The sequence below is a fragment of the Pseudophryne corroboree genome, chromosome 10, assembly GCF_028390025.1.
Source record: "Pseudophryne corroboree isolate aPseCor3 chromosome 10, aPseCor3.hap2, whole genome shotgun sequence".
NCBI lineage: Eukaryota > Metazoa > Chordata > Amphibia > Anura > Myobatrachidae > Pseudophryne > Pseudophryne corroboree.
Window position 1 is genome coordinate 105,393,388 of NC_086453.1, and position 22,373 is coordinate 105,415,760.

The window sequence follows — 22,373 nt, forward strand, 5'->3', positions numbered from 1 at the left end:
TCCTCCCCCTTTAAGATCTCAAATGGCACTGGACAGGGATGCCCTCTGTCGCCCCTCATGTATGTCCTCGCAAAAGAACCACTTGCAATTGCAATACGCCAATCTATTTCCTTCCCGGGTGTAAAAGTCGGGTCATCTCTTCACAAACTCTCCTTATTTGCAGATGATGTACTCTTGTTTATTACGCACCCTGACACTGCACTGCCTGTCCTCCATGAGATTATTAAGCACTAGAGTGCAGCATCTTTTTAGAAACTCAACACATCCAAGACGGAAGCTCTGCCATTTAACCTGGCACCAGATAGGTTGTCTGTATTTAAAAGACTCTACAAATATAATTGGAAGAAAGACTATATTTTATACTTAGGTATTAACATCCTGAACTCTCTATCTAAAATCACAGACATTAATTATACTCCACTGCTGTCTCAGATAGAAGCGTTGTTACAGAGGTGGCTGGGTTTAGAGGTGTCGTGGTTGGGTAGACTAGCAGCGTTTAAAATGTCAGTTTTGCCCAAACTGATGTACCTCTTCCGCTCGATCCCTTATCTAGTCCCCCGAAGGGTCATTAGTCGAATACATTCTGTGATACTTAGGTATGTTTGGAGGAAGAAACCCCCTCAAATAGCGTACAGCCGATTCACTAGGGCACGGAGGTTTGCGGGTCTCGAGGTCCCCGACTTACAGAAATACCAACTTGCTTGCCTTGTAGCACAAATTAGTGATTGGTCTTTGCCCGTGGGTAGGATGGATCTGGAGAAACAGCTATGTGCCTGGGTTCAGTTAATTGATTTGTTGTGGATTCCGATCCAACAAAGACCGCTGTCGCATGCTACTCCCCGTGCTATCTTAGATTCCTATAAAGCGTGGGATATTTTAGTGATTTCCTCCAAAACTGTCTCTCTGCCTTCCCGTAAACTGTCTCTACTTGCTCTCTCGGGTCTAATCCCAGACTTAAATCTTTCTACATGGATTTCCTGTGGTATTAATACCATTTCTGAGCTACAATTACTTTGTTTAGTATTTTACAAAATCAATGTAACCTCCCCGCTAGGGAGCTATTTTCTTACACCCATATTGTTCATTGGATAACTAACTCATTACGGTCTTCAGGTCCAATGCTCTTGCCACCTCCCAACATCTTAGCAAAGATTTCATCAAGTAACTCCAGAGGTTCTATAAGATTCTGGTATGCTATGGCGTACAGCTCTGGGATGGAACCCAAATCACCCACTCAACTTAAATGGGAAGCGGATCTTAATTGCTCGTTTACCCAGCAACAATGGGAGTTGATTTACCTCTCGTCTCATACTATGTCCAAATTTACCAACCATATAGATATGCACTTTAAACTGTTACATGGCCTTTACTTTACCCCAGCCAAGTTACATAAGATTTGGCCTATGGTGTCCAAACTATGCTAGAGGAGCTGTGTGGTATGTATGTAGTCGATATCTTCCACATTTTTTGGGCGTGTCCTAAACTCCGCCAGCTCTGGGGAGATGTTATTACTCTTTCCTCTGCAGTCCTCCATACTCCCCTTCAAGAATCACCTTCACCTTTACACTTATTACATACTTATCCAAAAGATCTGTCTAATGCAGATCGTTATGTTTTAGACCACATTTTCATTGCCACTAGGGCTGCGATAGCTCAGGATTGGAAGAAACCCTCTTCTCCAACACTTTTGAAAATTGTCCGGAAGATCCACCACACCTTTCAAATGGAGACCTCTGGTATACCCTACTCCTTTACAGCTAATTCCGCACTGGTAAAATGGTTCTGGTGGCATGAGTATTCGACTACACGAGACAGGGCTAATTTAATTTTGGAACCAGATTGACCGTCTGACCTGGAATCGCAGAGTTCCTAACTGTATTACTGTTTGCATTGGCATTATGTATTGTATCTGTTTTATATGTGTGATGTAATGTGTATGTTTCATGTATATGTACTCGATATTGAAGTTGGGCTTTGGACTCCCTGTCACTGACCTGGGTTGGGAGTGTTGAGAACTCGGGGGTTCTTCCGATGATCCGGAAGAGGAACCACAGCTGGGCCGGAGCAGGGATGGCCGGATGTAGGTTTTCCTCATGCAGAACTCAGCCGTTGTAACCGACGTGTAATGCTAAAGACTTAGTTGTGGCCAAGACTTGGGGGCAATGCTGAAGTACCCAGAAGAATGAAGAACTTGTGAGCGATGTTGAAGAAATTAATGAAGATTTGAGAACGGTGTTGAAGCACACAGAAGAATGAAGAACTTGTGAGCGATGCTGAAGAGATGAATGAAGATTTGAGAACGATGTTGAAGCACACAGAAGAATGAAGAACTTGTGAGTGATACTGAAGAAATAAATGAGGATTTGAGATTCAGTGTAACTCTGGAAGTTTGGGAGGCATTCCACTTAGGGACACCCTGTAATACTGGAAGCACAGGAGGTGTCCCTCTGAGAGATACACTGTAACGCTGGTAACGCAGAGAATGTCCCACTGAGTGATACACTGTAACGCTGGTAGCACAGGGAAGGTTCCACTGAGTGATACACTGTAACGCTGGTAGCACGGGGAAGGTTCCACTGAGTGATACACTGTAACGCTGGTAGCACAGGGAATGTCCCACTGAGAGATACTCTGTAACGCTGGTAGCACAGGGAATGTCCCACTGAAAGATACTCTGTAACGCTGGTAGCACAGGGAATGTCCCACTGAAAGATACTCTGTAATGCTGGTAGCACAGGGAATGTCCCACTGAAAGATACTCTGTAACGCTGGTAGCACAGGGAATTTCCCACTGAAAGATACTCTGTAACGCTGGAACACAGGAGACGTTCAGCTTGAGAGCACGCTGAACGCTGCTAGCACTGGTGACCATTGGAAAGATGATACTCAGGCGCCGGGGCTCTGTACGGCGTCTGCCTTTGAACTTCCCGCCTTCTCCCGATTGGCGGAAGGGGCCGATGACGTCACCCGCTCACCACGTTCTCATGGATGCCGGGCACAATGGCGGCGCCCACACCCCGGGAACCCGCCGGAGGCAGCGCCAGCAAGACGCGACGACCCGGAGCCCACCGGGGGCGACGACCGCCGGGAGACCCAGCACACCCGGAGCTGTAAGCGTGGCAGCCACAGCGCCGCGAGTGTGACAGTACCCCGTCCTCTAGGAGTGGCCCCTGGACACTTTCCTGGTTTCGTTGGATGTTTAGAATGAAAGATCCGGACTAGTCGGGGAGCAGTGACTTCAGAAGCTTTGACCCAGCTCCTCTCCTCAGGACCATAACCTTTCCATTCTACCAGATACTGTAAATTCTTGTTAAGATAACGAGACTCAAGAATAGTTTTGATTTCAAATTCTGTTCCGGCATCAGTCTTTACTGAGGTTGGGCTAGGAGACTCTGAATGAAACTGATTTAAAATGAGGGGACGAAGGAGAGAAACATGGAAAGAATTTGGTACCCGAAAGTGGGAAGGCAATCCCAATTTGCAGACAACAGGGTTCAGGACTTGCAAAACGGGGTAAGGACCGATGAACCTCGGAGCAAACTTCATAGCGGGTACTCTTAAACGAAGATTGCAGGTAGAGAGCCATACCCTGTCACCAACTTTGTATTGAGGAGCTGCTCGCCGTTTTCTATCTGCAAAGAATTTGTAGCGGCCAGAGATTTTCTTGAGATTAGCATGAACCCTACCCATACTTGCCTACCTGACCCTCTCCATGATGGAGAAAATGCTCTGTTCCTGGACTTTCCTGGTAATGTATAATTGCCATCACCTGTGGTGAGCTAGTTAATTGATAAGAAAGGTGTTTCACCACAGGTGATGGCAATCATACATTACCAGGAAAGTCCAGGAACAGAGCATTTTCTCCCTCATGGAGAGGGTCAGGTAGGCAAGTATGACCCTACCCCAGATTTGACTGAAGTGCCGGAGAGTGGAAGCTGTAGCAGGAACATCCCCCGAAGGAAAAATTGGTAATTCTGGGACTCGTGGATAGAATCCGTAAACACAATGCACATAACGTTCATCCCCACTTTATCTCCTTTTCACTATCCGCACCCTTTTCTTTTCCCTTGCCCCACACCGTATGCCTCCTCACTTAAGGAGGCATCCCACCTTATCTCTCATTTCCCAGTCCCCATATCACCCTCAGGTCCCCATGCACCTTTCCTCTGTCACCCCCTAATTTAGCCTACACATCACTCACTGCCCCCCCACTTCAATTCAACATCCCCGCTGCAATCATCAGCACATCACCAGTTCATCCTTTCTCTTCTTCATTTTCACCATCCCTTCTAATTGATTTTTCCTCTGTTTTCCCTTCCCAGGTTGTCCCTGCATATTTTCCTCATCACATTATCCCCCAGCAACACAGACACACTGTCCTTTATCACCTTCCTGTGAACCCATCAACAGGGTCGCAGGCATGTCCCTCTTTTCTTCCTCGTTCCTGCTTTTCCTCTTCCATGTCCCCCTTTTTCCTTTTCTTTTTCTTTTTCTTCTTCCTCCAAACCCCCACAGATCCCTAGTGCGCCGCTTACGTTTCCACCCACCAACATCCAGGTTTCATAATCCAAGTTTTTAACCATTATATACCACCTCCATAATTTCATTTCACACAGTCCATATTTTTGGTCCAGGTGTACCCCAAAGGACCACATGTTCTTGTCGTCCTATTCGTCCTATTTCCATGCCCAGAGCAGCTCATCTAATGATGTGCTCCCCTTCTCTTTTCTCATAGCTTTTGCTATAAGTGATAATACCCGTCCGCATCCCCGGCGGGACACTAATCAGTGAGCACCAAAACACATAGCTAATTTCGTATTTACATGACATATCTATCCATCACCACCCAATACACCACTTAACATGGTGCCGCTCTCCATACCACAGGTATCAATATCACAGGGCGATTTCTCATATCGGCCCCTGGCGTGCCCTCTTCCAATATGGCGCCGCTCCGTGCGCCGGGTTGCCATGGCGACGGGTTTCTCTCCATCGCGCATGTCCACCAGCGCCGCTTCCCCATCGAACCCGACCTGTTCACGTGCTGGTGACGCCGGCCAGGAAGCGCTGGCAATACGCTCCCACAGCCCACACTCATATCATCCCCGCTAATCAGTAGGCATAAATCTAATTGGCTGCTATACCAATTAACAAGGTTTTTAAACCACATACTGAGATTGCTAATGTGAGATCCCGGAAGTGAACAAGCCCAACGGGCGAAACGCGTTTTCCACGGATCCCAGCAGGAGATTCTTCAGTGGAGATTTTTCTGGTCACCACCAGCTCCTGAATTGTGACACCATAACACTATGAGTATCATTTTCTATATTTAAAACTGGTGTGGTGATATGTATACAATGTATTAGATATACTAGGGAGTATAACCTCTGGGACTTCCCCCTTTCTGCACATAATTCGCAAACATATAGGTTAATTAACCTGCTGCACTTTAACATTAATTGTTAAATCAATCAGCAAGTCCATAGGCTAACTAACCTGCTGCACATTAAACATTAACTGTTAAATGTTCATGGTGACATGTGTATAAAGGTATACTAGTGATCATAACTTTTGGGATTTCTTTTTCCCTGGTTTTGTCTTCACTAATTCTCATGTACATAGGTTAACCAACCTGCTGCACATTCTGTCACCTATTCTCATCTGAGTAGTGCATTGTACTGGCTTTTGAATCGATATCATTTGACTCATTGGTGACCTTTTGCCCTGCCCTCACAATAACAGTTAACCCATATCATTGTACTCATAAGTGCCTATGTGCCAAAAATATCTGTTATCCTTATTGTGGCACTAAAACATATCTATTTTCTTTATTGTGATTCACAAATTTACCTGACACTGTTCCTCATGCCATAATCGTTTTTCATAATCAGACACTTTTTCCTTTCTGATAATCTTTATCTCTATCTCTCTCTCTTTCCTTCTTTTCTTTCTTTTCTTTTTTCTCCCCTCCCCCCCTTTCCTCTCCCATCCTCACTGGCCCACCCCCTCTTTTCAGTGGACTCTCATCCACGATCCAGGGTGCACAACGTCACCAACAGTGACTGACTCACCTTGCCTAACGTGGAAAGCAGATCCACATATCTATCAGACTCTTTCCTGTTTTCTCTCACATCTACTTTTCTATCATCTTACCCCTTCACCTTTCCAACATAGGTGCACTCTCATTGGTAGATAGCCTCTCTACTATCATACCCCGCTGTTAATGCCCGATCTCGTCCGATCTTGGAAGCCAAACAGCGGTGGGCCAGGTCAGTACCTGAGAGGAGACTCCCTGGGAATACCTGGTGTTGTAGAGAAGGATATTCCCCTTCATTTCAAGGGTGGACACCAACAGCAGTATCGCCACTACTCACTCCTTCCCCTTCCCCCATCCTCCATTCAATCTGGGTTTTCCCTTTGCCTCATTGCTTCATCTTACTTCTCCCTTCCTATTCTCACGTCTACTAATATACGCTCAGGAATGTATAAGAGATGTTGGTAAATTGTGCCACATGAACAGGTGACCATTAATCTGTCCAGGATTGACCCGCTTAGTGGGCTCTCAAAGACATTAATTTTGATCTTCCTGCTTGGTCTTATTAACACAGAATTTCTGTGCTGGTCGGGAGAAACGGCTGTCAGACTATCAGGTGTCTGCAACCTTTCGAATCTGTCGCATGTGACTATTCAGACCAGAACATTACCTATTTTTTTTCGCATATTTTTCCTCATTTGATATAATTAATAAAAATACAAAAAAATCTTGTTCTTTTTGATCTCAGTGGGATACTATCAACCTTTTAATTTATTGTTAAATAAACATATGTTTTAAATATCTTTTAGATATATATCTGAAGAATATCTTTTCTTTCTTCTCTTAAGAGTGCGCCCACACAAGAGCTTTCTTTCTCTCCATTTTTCAAGTACATGTACTTTCTAGCTCTGGGCGCACCACCAACAGGATTTACAATTGAATGGTTCTTCCTCTCTAATAATTGTCCAATCCTTGGTCTCTCTTATTTTGTTACAATTTATACCGGTGCCAGGTCGCTCTCCCTTTGTTGTCAACCTTTCCATTCTACCAGATACTGTAAATTCTTGTTAAGATAACGAGACTCAAGAATAGTTTTGATTTCAAATTCTGTTCCGGCATCAGTCTTTACCGAGGTTGGGCTAGGAGACTCTGAATGAAACTGATTTAAAATGAGGGGACGAAGGAGAGAAACATGGAAAGAATTTGGTACCCGAAAGTGGGAAGGCAATCCCAATTTGCAGACAACAGGGTTCAGGACTTGCAAAACGGGGTAAGGACCGATGAACCTCGGAGCAAACTTCATAGCGGGTACTCTTAAACGAAGATTGCAGGTAGAGAGCCATACCCTGTCACCAACTTTGTATTGAGGAGCTGCTCGCCGTTTTCTATCTGCAAAGAATTTGTAGCGGCCAGAGATTTTCTTGAGATTAGCATGAACCCTACCCATACTTGCCTACCTGACCCTCTCCATGATGGAGAAAATGCTCTGTTCCTGGACTTTCCTGGTAATGTATAATTGCCATCACCTGTGGTGAGCTAGTTAATTGATAAGAAAGGTGTTTCACCACAGGTGATGGCAATCATACATTACCAGGAAAGTCCAGGAACAGAGCATTTTCTCCCTCATGGAGAGGGTCAGGTAGGCAAGTATGACCCTACCCCAGATTTGACTGAAGTGCCGGAGAGTGGAAGCTGTAGCAGGAACATCCTCCAAAGGAAAAATTGGTAATTCTGGGACTCGTGGATAGAATCCGTAATTAATGAAGAATGGGGACTCACTAGTGGAAGAGTGGTACAGATGATTATGGGCAAACTCGGCCCAGGGTAACAGTTCCACCCAATCGTCCTGTGAGGGAGAGAGATAAACGCGGAGAAAAGTATCTAAATCTTGATTGACACGTTCAGTTTGCCCATTGGTTTGTGGATGGTAAGCAGATGAGAACTTGAGTTTTATTTGTAAGGCTGAGCAGAGAGCCCTCCAAAATCTTGCAGTGAACTGTACCCCTCGATCAGAGACTATCTCCTGAGGTAACCCGTGCAGGCGGAAGTGTTCATGAATAAATAGTAAAGCCAACTTGGGAGCCGTTGGTAAACCGGTCAACGGAACAAAATGTGCCATTTTTGAAAAGCGGTCAATAATCACCCAGATGGTATTGTAACCCTTGGAGAGAGGTAATTCGGTAATAAAGTCCATAGAAATATGGGTCCAGGGTTTCTTAGGAATAGACAGTGGACGAAGCAACCCCGCAAGAGGCAGACGAAGAGTTTTGTGCTGAGCACATTGAGGACATGAATTGACAAAATCTTGTATATCCTTCTTCATGGTGTCCCACCAATATGACCTTCGTAGAAATTCACACATTTTTTGAACTCCAGGATGACCAGAAAACTTGGAGATATGAGCCCACTGCAGTAACTTTGGTCGAAATTCAACTGGTACAGACATTCTCCCAGGAGGAGGACCCAGAGAGGTGGGAGCTGCGGAAATAGAGACTGAACTGAGAATTAAACTCTTTTCAAAGGAATTCTCCTCTTCCGAGGCCGTTAAAGAACGAGACAGAGCATCAGCCTTAGCGTTAAGAGTCCCGGCCCGGTACTTAATAACGAACGAGAACAGAGTGAAGATGAGCGCCCATCTAGCTTGACGGGGATGCAAGCACTGGGCCATCTTGATATACAACAAGTTCTTGTGATCGGTGTAAATAGTAATTAGGTGTTTAGCACCTTCCAATAAGTACCTCCATTCTTCTAGGGCAGATTTTACTGCTAAAAATTCCTGATCTCCAATGGTGTAGTTTGTTCAGCAGGAGAGAACTTACGAGAATGGAAACCACATGGATGTAACTTCTCATCAGAAGAGTACTGTGAAAGGACGGCACCGATGCCTACTGAGGAAGCATCGACTTTCAAGAAGAATGGTTTTGAGAAATTCGGTTGTTGGAGTACCGGAGCAGACATTTCAACCGGGCAAACGCTTCTACAGCTTCGGAAGACCAGAGACTTGGGTCAGACCCCTTTTTGGTTAGGGCAGTAATGGGTGCAACGATGGTAGAAAATCCCTTAATGAATTTCCGGTAGTAATTTGCAAAGGCCAGGAATCTTTGTACCGCTTTCAAGGAGAGAGGCTGAGTCCAGTCCCGAATGGCAGTGAGTTTCTCCGGATCCATGTGAAGCTCCGTACCCGAGATGACATAACCGAGGAACGGAATCAAAGGGACCTCAAAGATACATTTGGAAATCTTGCCGCAGAGACGATTCCTTTGTGTTATGCACACCAGTGCCTGCAGGAATGTACTGGTGTCTGAACTGTTATGCACACCAGTGCCTGCAGGAATGTACTGGTGTCTGAACTGTTATGCACACCAGTGCCTGCAGGAATGTACTGGTGTCTGAACGGATAGGGATGCAAAACAAATGAACTCACAGACAGACTGGGGAATATGACATTACGTACACAGAAGGTGATAGGGTAACAAAATAAACACAAAGTGAACAGAGAAGCCCAGAGGCTAAGAAACTGGGTGTCTCCCTATTATTAGGAATGCTCAGATGAAAAAAGCAAGATGTTGTGTTTTAATACGTAGAGAACCCGAAATGCTGTTGCTAAGGGCAACAGCAAAACCCTAAAGGGTTACCAACGGGTGTGGCAGTAAACTCCTTGGTCAGAGATGGAATGATAGACACAAGGAGAGTCTCCACAATCCTAATCCTAACTTGCAGTGCACAGGTTCAGCTTACTGCCACTAAACTGAATACCTGAACACCTTGCACAGTGAGACAGGATTTAGGCAGGCAGTCTGAGAATACAGCCGCAAACCTGCTAAGTTCACAGAGTAGCAAAAGAACCCCAGCAGGTTAAACGACTGACTCCAGTCTTACTGCTAGGTCTGGATTGGCAGAGTGTAGTACCAAATCCCCAGGCCTATTTGCAGTAAGCAACAACAAATACAAAGCTACACAGTACTGGCTAACTTTCAGGAACTGACTAACCAACAAAGATTCAGCAGCATCTGCTTAACCTGAGAAGAGGCCTTATAAAGCAGGTGCTGTCCACGCCCCACTCAGACCTCACAGACTGTGAGCACAAAAACCAGCACCGGATCCCCTGCCGTGCACAGAGCCTGTAACCACTGCACAGCAAAAGACCCGAACCGGAGTATCAGCTGCGCTCAGGTTACTCCGCTAGCACTTGTCTCCCGGTTGCCATGACGACGTGGCAGCACAGGGCAGGAGACCCTAACAGTACCCCCCCTCTGACGAGGGGTCAAAGAACCCCTACCACCGGGTTTATCGGGGAACTGCGAGAAGAAAGAGCGTATCAATCTGGGGGCATGAAGATCACAACTGCGCACCCACGACCGCTCCTCCGGGCCATACCCCTTCCAGTGCACCAAAAATGACAGCCGACCCCGAACCATCTTGGAGTCAAGAATCCTTTCAACAACAAACTCCTTCTGGCCACGTATCAGAAGAGGAGAAGGTCTTCCACTGGAAGAAGGATTACTAATCGCCCGTTTTAAAAGGGAACAATGAAATGTTTTATTGATACCCAAAGAACGGGGCAGGTCTAACTGAAATGCCACCAGATTGATTACCCTGGTGATCTTATAAGGGCCGATGAACCGGGGGCCTAACTTATGAGATGGCTGTCTCAACTTCAAATTCTTGGTAGACAACCAGACGAAGTCTCCTAATTTGAAGCTGCAGGGTCTTTTCCGCTTATCAAAAACCCTTTTGGTCACTAATGACACAGACACAAGGGCTTTCTTCACTTTCCTCCAAATACCTCTAAGGACAGAAACCACAGAGGAACCACCAGGCGTGGAGTCCAGGGGGTCAAAAGAATTGGCCTTAGGATGATGCCCATACACACAAAGGAAGGGAGAGATCCCTGTAGCAGAGTGAGCCGCGTTGTTATAGGCAAACTCCGCCATGGACAGATGAGCAACCCAGTCAGTCTGACACTTGGAGACATAACACCTGAGGAACTGCTCCAAGGACTGGTTCACCCTTTCAGTCTGCCCATTAGTCTGCGGATGGTAGCCTGACGACAAGCTGACAGAAATCTGGAGATCGGAACAAAATGCCCTCCAGAATTTGGCCACAAACTGGGATCCGCGGTCAGAGACCACATCAAGTGGCAACCCGTGGAGACGCACAACATGCAGCATAAATAATTCAGACAGGCGTCTGGCCGATGGCAGCCCAACCAGTGGAACGAAGTGCGCCATCTTCGAAAACCTGTCAACGACAACCCAGATGGCTGTCATCCCCGAGGATTTGGGCAAGTCCACCACAAAATCCATTGAAATGTGGGTCCATGGCTTAGATGGGATAGAGAGTGGATGTAATGGGCCAACAGGAACCCCTCTAGGAGTCTTATTTCGGGCACAGATGTCACATGCCCGAACCCACTGACCCACATCCTTAGCCACCGAGGGCCACCACACCGCCCTAGATAGCAACTCCCGAGTTCTGGCAATACCCGGGTGACGTGCCGACTTCTTGGCATGGAATTCCAGGAACACTCGCTGTCTTAACCTAGGAGGCACAAACAAAAGACCTACCGGAAGGTCTGGAGGAGCCTGCTCCTGTGCTCTAAGGACTAATGACAAGAGGTCCTGGGTAATGCCCACTTTAATACATGATGGGGACACAATGGGCAACGGCTCCTCGGTGGTCTCCTGGATTGGAGCAAAACTCCGCGAGAGCGCATCAGCCTTGATGTTTTTTGACCCAGGGCGATATGTTATCAAAAAATTAAAGCGAGCAAAAAACAAAGCCCATCGTGCCTGCCTGGCATTGAGACGCTTCGCTGACTCTAAATATGCCAGATTCTTATGGTCGGTGAGAATTGAAACCACAAACTTAGCCTCCTCAAGCCAGTGTCTCCACTCCTCGAGTGCATCCTTAATAGCCAACAATTCCCGGTTACCCACGTCATAATTCATCTCGGCAGGCGAAAATTTACGGGAAAAGTAAGCACAGGGATGAAGGCGATTATCAGACACTCCCATCTGAGAGAGCACTGCCCCAATACCCATCTCAGAGGCATCCACCTCCACCACAAAAGGACGCTCTGGATCTGGGTGTCGCAGCACCTTGGCCGAGACAAATGCCCTTTTGAGACGGGCAAAAGCCGCTTTAGCCTCACAAGACCAGTGAGCAACATCCGCCCCTTTCTTAGTGAGTGCCACCAAGGGCGCCACTATAGACGAAAATCCAGCGATAAATCGTCTATAAAAATTTGCAAAGCCCAGGAAACGCTGAAGCGCCTTCAAACTAGTGGGCTGCACCCAATCCAGGACTGCCTGCACCTTGGAACCCTCCATTTGGAAACCTTCTGGGGAGATAATATATCCTAGAAATGCGATTTTCTGAACTTCAAATTCGCACTTCTCCAGCTTCGCCCCAAGCCGGTGGTCTCTGAGTTTCTGGAGGACTAAGCGTACATGCTTCCGATGTTCCTCCAGGGAATGGGAGAAGATTAGGATGTCATCTAAGTATACAACTAAGAATCTATCCAAATATTCCCTGAGTACATCGTTCATGAAATCCTGGAAGACTGCCGGGGCATTACAGAGCCCAAAAGGCATCACCAAATATTCATAATGCCCTGAGTGGGTATTAAAGGCAGTCTTCCATTCATCCCCCTCTTTTATTCGGATTAGATTGTACGCCCCGCGTAGGTCAATCTTAGAAAAAATGGTGGCAGTACGAAGCTGGTCAAACAAGACCGAAATGAGAGGCAGTGGGTATGAGTTTTTAATCGTGATACGGTTCAATTCCCTGAAGTCGATGCAGGGTCGCAACGAACCGTCCTTTTTACCCACGAAGAAGAACCCCGACCCAACTGGAGACTGTGAAGGTCTGATAAATCCCTTAGCCAAGTTCTCCTGAATGTACTCTGCCATAGCCTGAGTCTCAGGACGTGACAGGGAGTACAACCTGCTCTTGGGAAGCTTAGCATTTGGCAACAAATCAATGGCACAGTCATAGGGGCGATGGGGAGGTAGTACCTCTGCAACTTTTTTGGAGAACACGTCCGCAAAATCTGCATAACACCCTGGCAATCCTGGCAAACTTAGCTGCGAGAGCCTGACTGGAAGGCTCAAGCAACTCCTGAAACAATCAGTACCCCAACTAAGAATCTCCCCAGAGACCCAGTCAAATTGAGGATTGTAGGCCCTTAACCAGGGTAACCCCAACACCAATGGGGCAAAAGTACAGACAGTCACATAAAAGGACAATTTTTCAGAGTGTGTGGCTCCAATAAACAAAGAAATCTGGCTAGTGCAAGAGGTAATTTTACCTTGGGATAATGGTTCCCCGTTTAACCCACAAATCTCAATTTCCGATGCCAAGGGTACTAAGGGAACAGAGTGTTTCAGGGCGAATTGGCGGTCCATAAAAACCCCGTCGGCCCCACTGTCCACAAAGGCCTCAGTCTTGACAGTTTGACCGAGGATCTTCAAGGTCACCGGAATGATAAAAGTCTTCTTGGGAAATTCTGACTTCTGGCCTGACAGGATATTTCCCATCACCCTCAGGCCCTGAAGTTTTCCGGCTTTTCTGGGCATGATACTACCACATGACCTTTATTCCCACAGTACAAACACAACCCCTGCTGTCTCCTCCGCGTCTTCTCACGCGAGGAGAGGCGGGTAGCCCCAATCTGCATAGGCTCCTCGGAAAATTCCTCAGAGTCTGAGGTTCCCTTGGGAAAGAAGGAAACCTCGGTCTCCCTTTCAAGCCTACGCTCTCTCAGCCGTCTATCCACCCGGATGGATAACTGCATGAGCTGATCCAAGCTATCAGGCAAGGGATATTGTACCAGTTGGTCTTTTATCTGGTTAGAAAGACCTATTCGGTACTGGTGTCTCAGGGCTGGGTCATTCCACTGGGTATCATGGGCCAACCTCCGAAACTCCGTACAGTAAACCTCAACTGGCCTTCGCCCTTGCTTAAGGATCGAAATCTGAGCCTCGGCTGAGGCCGTCTTGTCAGGGTCATCATACAACATGCCCAGTGCCGTAAAAAAAGCATCAACACTTTTAAGCGACGGACAGTCAGGCTGCAACCCATATGCCGAGACCTGTGGGTCTCCTTGTAGCAAGGAAATCACTATGCCCACCCGCTGAATCTCCGACCCTGAAGACTGAGGCCTAAGCCAGAAGTACAGCTTGCAGCTCTCCTTGAAACAAAAGAACTGCGAGCGATCTCCAGAAAAACGATCCGGGAGATTTACTTTCGGCTCCTTAACCCCTGAAGGTGCTGCTGCTGCGGGAGTTCTGCCAGCGGCCTGGGAGGTGTGCATTTTAATGAACAAATCATTAAATTGTCGAGTCAGGACCTGCACCTGATCGACCACCTGTTGCAACGTATTTTGAGGGGTATGCTCCATATTCCCACAAAATTTCAACAGCAGTATTAGGCTGCTGAATATGTTATGCACACCAGTGCCTGCAGGAATGTACTGGTGTCTGAACTGTTATGCACACCAGTGCCTGCAGGAATGTACTGGTGTCTGAACGGATAGGGATGCAAAACAAATGAACTCACAGACAGACTGGGGAATATGACATTACGTACACAGAAGATGATAGGGTAACAAAATAAACACAAAGTGAACAGAGAAGCCCAGAGGCTAAGAAACTGGGTGTCTCCCTATTATTAGGAATGCTCAGATGAAAAAAGCAAGATGTTGTGTTTTAATACGTAGAGAACCCGAAATGCTGTTGCTAAGGGCAACAGCATAACCCTAAAGGGTTACCAACGGGTGTGGCAGTAAACTCCTTGGTCAGAGATGGAATGATAGACACAAGGAGAGTCTCCACAATCCTAATCCTAACTTGCAGTGCACAGGTTCAGCTTACTGCCACTAAACTGAATACCTGAACACCTTGCACAGTGAGACAGGATTTAGGCAGGCAGTCTGAGAATACAGCCGCAAACCTGCTAAGTTCACAGAGTAGCAAAAGAACCCCAGCAGGTTAAACGACTGACTCCAGTCTTACTGCTAGGTCTGGATTGGCAGAGTGTAGTACCAAATCCCCAGGCCTATTTGCAGTAAGCAACAACAAATACAAAGCTACACAGTACTGGCTAACTTTCAGGAAATGACTAACCAACAAAGATTCAGCAGCATCTGCTTAACCTGAGAAGAGGCCTTATAAAGCAGGTGCTGTCCACGCCCCACTCAGACCTCACAGACTGTGAGCACAAAAACCAGCACCGGATCCCCTGCCGTGCACAGAGCCTGTAACCACTGCACAGCAAAAGACCCGAACCGGAGTATCAGCTGCGCTCAGGTTACTCCGCTAGCACTTGTCTCCCGGTTGCCATGACGACGTGGCAGCACAGGGCAGGAGACCCTAACACTTTGTAAGTGAAGAAGTACTTCTTTGACCTGTACTCTGTGCTCTGCAAGATTCTTAGAAAATATCAGAATGTCATCCAAGTACACCACTACGCTTTGGTATAACATATCTCAGAAGATTTCATTTACAAATCCCTGAAAAACGGCAGGGGCATTGCTGAAGCCAAACGGCATTACCAGATATTTAAAAGTTCCAATACTGGTCAAGCAAGAAGCTTCCACCAGATCTGGAGGGTAACCCGCACCGAGATATGTAAGTTATAATGTAAATCACAATGTTGGAGTGCCTATTGTCATATCTAATTAAACCCTATTTTAGGGATTCGCATATATATATATATATATATATATATATATATATATATATATATATATATTTAAATATATATATGAGAAAAGATTTGAAGGCTCATAAAGGTGCTACCAACTGGTTTAAACAAGGATATGGAATCAAATCCCCATAGAAAGGGGAAAAGGGGAAAGAAACCAGATAAAATTTAAGGTGCACTCATCCAACTGATAAATCTTGATATGATTGTTATTGTGAAACATGTATATCCACAGCAGCAATATCAAATAAAGGCTTAAATGCTCAATAACCTAAATCGATGTAGAAGTTTATTTTATTATATATTTATATTGGACTTAATTGTCCTTTATTGAGAATAGAGCAAAATATTAAAATTCATAGAATAAGAGAAAAAGAATAGAAGGTGACAGAAATTGAACTATGTGTGAATAAAGATTTAAAAACAAAGCTAATGTGTTTTTCCCTTCATATGTTTTACTGTGTTTATTTCAATTGTGCACTCACATACATATATTTGTGCAGCACTGTATCAGTGCTATATTCATATGAGACCTGCAATCTTCATATTCACTGGATCCTGTTATGCTGTGATAGAGGGAAATATGCTGTCTTCCTTTACAGTCACAAACTGTTACATCAAATTGTGACCAAGTTTTTAGAAATGTGCAACAATAAATCTCCACTCCTGCCCTTAAGGCTGTAATTATGGTAACTTGATTCTAATGTTATGAATTGAGGAGTGAAACAATGTTGCTAAATATGTGACTTGTGCCTGAAATCCTAGAGTGTCATACAATGCAAAAAATGCTGGTATGATATTATATAAATAAACTAAGTGTTAGAGAGAACTAATGGGGATAAGCCTTGGTAAATAGTCTCACTGCCCTGTGTTCAAAGCTGTCTACTTTATAAATCTTAATAATCTCTGACACCAACTACTGCTATTAATAATGCATGAATAAATGTGCAGGAAAGATGTGTTTAGTATATCCCATATGATGTCAGTCCACAGTGTTCTACACCGTATGTATAAGTTGGTATTACGTATAAATTTAGCAGCAGTTGTTTTTGGTACTAAGCAATATTAAATTGTTTCCATGCAGGACATATTGATAGCACTTAAATATTGCTAACCGTGTTCAAATGAATTATAATCTGTATAGGTACCAGAGGATCGTGCCCCTGTTTATAGATTGACTGCAGTATATATACAATAGCACTAAATATCCGCTAAGCACAGAGACAGTATTATATGGGAGAAATTTTAGAGAGAGATCATTTCATTTTATCCCATATCTGGCATTAACCCCCGTTGTCTCTCTTATTTGATATTAATGAAAGCTGACCCACAGCATATGGATAGAGTATCGGTAAATATGAATGCGTTCAAAGATTCCTCTATGACATGAGCAGGTTTGGCTCCTAATCACACACTATAGGTCTCGAATGTATGTTGTACACCATTTGCACATTTTAAATATTGTTACTAATACGGGAACACATTGCTAAAGCCTATGCGCATTTCACTCCGATTGAGCTTCCTCAGGGCACTACATTCGAGACCTATAGTGTGTGATTAGGAGCCAAACCTGCTCATGTCATAGAGGAATCTTTGAACGCATTCATATTTACCGATACTCTATCCATATGCTGTGGGTCAGCTTTCATTAATATCAAATAAGAGAGACAACGGGGGTTAATGCCAGATATGGGATAAAATGAAATGATCTCTCTCTAAAATGTCTCACATATAATACTGTCTCTGTGCTTAGCGGATATTTAGTGCTATTGTATATATACTGCAGTCAATCTATAAACAGGGGCACGATCCTCTGGTACCTATACAGATTATAATTCATTTGAACACGGTTAGCAATATTTAAGTGCTATCAATATGTCCTGCATGGAAACAATTTAATATTGCTTAGTACCAGAAACAACTGCTGCTAAATTTATACGTAATACCAACTTATACATACGGTGTAGAACACTGTGGACTGACATCATATGGGATATACTAAACCCATCTTTCCTGCACATTTATTCATGCATTATTAATAGCAGTAGTTGGTGTCAGAGATTATTAAGATTTATAAAGTAGACAGCTTTGAACACAGGGCAGTGAGACTATTTACCAAGGCTTATCCCCATTAGTTCTCTCTAACACTTAGTTAATTTACATAATATCATACCAGCATTTTTTGCACTGTATGACACTCTAGGATTTCAGGCACAAGTCACATATTTAGCAACATTGTTTCACTCCTCAATTCATAACATTAGAATCAAGTTACCATAATTACAGCCTTAAGGGCAGGAGTGGAGATTTATTGTTGCACATTTCTAAAAACTTGGTTACAATTTGATGTAACAGTTTGTGACTCTAAAGGAAGACAGCATATTTCCCTCTATCACAGCATAACAGGATCCAGTGAATATGAAGATTGCAGATCTCATATGAATATAGCACTGATACAGTGCTGCACAAACATATGTATGTGAGTGCACAATTGAAATAAACACAGTAAAACATATGAAGGGAAAAACACATTAGCTTTGTTTTTAAATCTTTATTCACACATAGTTCAATTTCTGTCACCTTCTATTCTTTTTCTCTTATTCTATGAATTTTAATATTTCGCTCTATTCTCAATAAAGGACAATTAAGTCCCATATAAATATATAATAAAATAAACTTCTACATCGATTTAGGTTATTGAGCATTTAAGCCTTTATTTGATATTGCTGCTGTGGATATACATGTTTCACAATAACAATCATATCAAGATTTATCAGTTGGATGAGTGCACCTTAAATTTTATCTGGTTTCTTTCCCTTTTCCCCTTTCTATGGGGATTTGATTCCATTACCAGATATTTGTAATGCCCGTCCCTGGTATTGAAGGCCGTCTTCTATTCGTCCCCCGTCGGATACGTATCAGATTATAAACTCCTCTTAAGTCGAGCTTAGTGAAGACGTGGGCTCCATGAACCCTATAAAATAGCTCAGTAATTAGCGGCAAAGGGTATTTGTTCTTAACGGTGATATCGTTTAAGCCACGATAATCAATACATGGTCTTAACCCCCCGTCCTTCTTCTTCACGAAAAAGAAACCAGCTCCAGCCGGGGAGGTAGAGGGGCGAATGAATCCTTTCAGTAGATTAGATTTGATATAGTCCGACATAGCTTGGGTCTCGGGTAATGACTAGGGATATGTGCGTCCCCGGGGTGGCATTTTCCCTGGGATAAGCTCAATGGGACAGTCCCATGGTCTATGGGGTGGTAACTGATCAGCCGCCTGTTCTGAGAACACATCTGTGAACTCCCGATAGGCCTCCAGAATGAGCTCCTCATCTGACTTGGAAGATGCATGGAGCAGGTAAACAGGAGTGAGACAATTAGAGTGACAATACGAACTCCAGGACAATATTTGTGACGATTTCCATTCGACGTGAGGGTTGTGAATTTTAAGCCAAGGTAGACCAAGAACAAGATCGTGAGGCATCTCCAGAATTACTAGAAACTCCAAATGTTCTTGATGCAGAGCTCTGACCTGCAGCTTGATTGGCTCTGTGCGACTTGTAATAAGACCATTAGATATTTTGGTACCATTGATGTCAGTCAACGTTATAGGTCATTTGACAGACTGTAACTGTAAACCCAGACTCTGAACACAAGAAAGAGAAACAAAATTCCCTGCAGCCCCAGAGTCCAGCAGGGCCTTAACAGGTTTGGCTATAGACGCAGAAAACAGAGACACAGAGAGTAAACAATCCACTGTTGGAGAAGATTTAGATGTAACCCCTAACTTGACTCCTCCGTAACAAGCTAGGCCTGCCCGTTTCCCGGACGGGACTTGCAGAACTTGATAAAGTGATCCGCGGCTCCACAGTAGAGGCAGAGTTTACCCTCACGACGGCGCTGTCGTTCCTCCGGGGACAGCCGGGACCGGTTGATTTGCATGGGTTCGTCCGGACTCGGGGTAACTGTTTGCTTAGGTGGGAGAAGCCGGAATCTGGATCGATCCGACCGACTACGTTCGCCACCTCGATCCTGCATGCGAAGATCGACCTTGACACAGAGTGAGGTCAACTCTTCTAAAGGATCCGGCAGATCCCTAGTGACCAGCTCGTCCTTCAGACGGTCAGAGAGCCCGTTCCAGAAAGCGGCCCTGAGAGCATCATTATTCCAGCGTAGTTCTGAGGCAATGGTCTGGAAGTGAACCACATACTGTCCCACAGAACGGGAGCCTTGATGGACTCGAAGCAGGTCCGAGGAAGCAGCGGTCGTTCTGCCGGGCTCATCAAAAATCCTTCGGAATGACGCGATGAAATTAGTGTAACTGGAAACCAATGGGTCAGATCGTTCCCACAACGGAGACACCCAATCCAACGCTGAACCTTCAAGCAAGGAAATAATGTATGCCACTTTGGACCGATCCGTGGGGAAATTGTGTGAGAGAAGTTCAAAATGCACCTCGCATTGGTTGAGAAAACCACAGCAATTCTTTGGATTCCCATTATAGCGAGAGGGAGTGGAAAGCTGAAGGCGTGACCTGGTTCCAGACGAGGATTGAACATTACTGGAGACAACTACTGGAGTGGGTACTGGAGCAGGAGCCGGAACTACTGAAGCCAGGGAGGCCTGAATTTGATCCAGCTGGCTGGATAATTCCTGGAGATACTGCATCACCTGGCTCTGTGCCACCTCCTGACTCTGAACTCGGGAAGCCAAGTTTTGGATGGCGCTTGACTCTGGGTTCCGATCCCCCGGGTCCATGTGGCCTGAGTATACTGTCACTGACCTGGGTTGGTAGTGTTGAGAACTCGGGGGTTCTTCCGATCATCCGGAAGAGGAACCACAGCTGGGCCGGAGCAGGGATGGCCGGATGTAGGTTTTCCTCATGCAGAACTCAGCCGTTGTAACCGACGTGTAATGCTAAAGAATTAGTTGTGGCCAAGACTTGGGGGCGATGCTGAAGTACCCAGAAGAATGAAGAACTTGTGAGCGATGTTGAAGAAATGAATGAAGATTTGAGAATGATGTTGAAGCACACAGAAGAATGAAGAACTTGTGAGCGATGCTGAAGAAATAAATGAGGATTTGAGATTCAGTGTAACTCTGGAAGTTTGGGAGGCGTTCCACTTAGGGATACCCTGTAATACTGGAAGCACAGAAGGTGTCCCTCTGAGAGATACACTGTAACGCTGGTAACGCAGAGAATGTCCCACTGAGTGATACACTGTAACGCTGGTAGCACAGGGAAGGTTCCACTGAGTGATACACTGTAACGCTGGTAGCACGGGGAAGGTTCCACTGAGTGATACGCTGTAATACTGGTAGCACAGGGAATGTCCCACTGAGAGATACTCTGTAACGCTGGTAGCACAGGGAATGTCCCACTGAAAGATACTCTGTAATGCTGGTAGCACAGGGAATGTCCCACTGAAAGATACTCTGTAATGCTGGTAGCACAGGGAATGTCCCACTGAAAGATACTCTGTAACGCTGGTAGCACAGGGAATATCCCACTGAAAGATACTCTGTAACGCTGGTAGCACAGGGAATGTCCCACTGAAAGATACTCTGTAATGCTGGTAGCACAGGGAATGTCCCACTGAAAGATACTCTGTAACGCTGGTAGCACAGGGAATATCCCACTGAAAGATACTCTGTAACACTGGAACACAGGAGACGTTCAGCTTGAGAACACGCTGAACGCTGCTAGCACTGGTGATCATTGGAAAGACGATACTCAGGCGCCGGGGCTCTGTACGGCGTCTGCCTTTGAACTTCCCGCCTTCTCCCGATTGGCGGAAGGGGCCGATGACGTCACCCGCTCACCACACTCTCGTGGATGCCGGGCGCAATGGCGGTGCCCACACCCCGGGAACCCGCCGGAAGCAGCGCCAGCAAGACGCGACGACCCTGAGCCCACCGGGGGTGACGACCGCCGGGAGACCCAGCGCACCCGGAGCGGTAAGCGCGGCAGCCGCAGCACCGTGAGTGTGACACTCCCCATTTCTTTTTCTTTTTTTCCTGGTTCTCCCCTTTCTTCTTTCTGTATCCCTCCCCCTTCCGTGATTCACGGAATTATACTCTTAATAAAAAACTATTGATGACAGCAAAATAAAAATAATAATATAAGCTATATAACTCGACACTTTGTTATAATAAAAAAAAAATTACTCTTTTTTATACAAACTGTGTGCGCTTTACTCCACTGCGCCTTTGTTGACATAATAAATATAAGCAGTGTGACTCACTGCTTTGTGTTGTCATTTTCAAAAAATAAATAACTGCTCTTTTTTATGCAAGCTGTGTGCGCTGTAGGCAACTGCACCTTTGTTGACATGAAAAATATAAGCACCTTTGTTGGCATGATATATATAAGCAGTGTGATTTACCACTGTGAGTTGTCATTTTCAAAAAAGTAAAAAAGATTTGGTATCACTTACAAAGTAAAACCATGCCTTGTAAGTGATTGCCCTTTAAAAAAAATCCTGCATGGCCACCAAACTTGGGCGGTATTACATCCAGCCCTAAGGCTCAAACTGTGTTTTCAGAAATCCCTCAGGAGTGTCTAGAGGTGTCCACGTTAGCTATGTGTGAACCTGACATTTCTCACACTGTCCTCATAGAGATGCCTC

At 45.3% G+C, this 22,373-nt stretch overlaps 1 protein-coding gene and 1 pseudogene across 2 annotated transcripts in view; both read left to right on the forward strand.

Annotated features, from left to right (window-relative positions):
* Positions 1-22,373, forward strand: part of LOC134966159 (mpv17-like protein) — a 258,059-nt gene that overhangs the window by 165,057 nt on the left and 70,629 nt on the right. The window lies entirely within an intron of this gene.
* Positions 6,200-6,317, forward strand: LOC134968030 (5S ribosomal RNA; annotated as a pseudogene).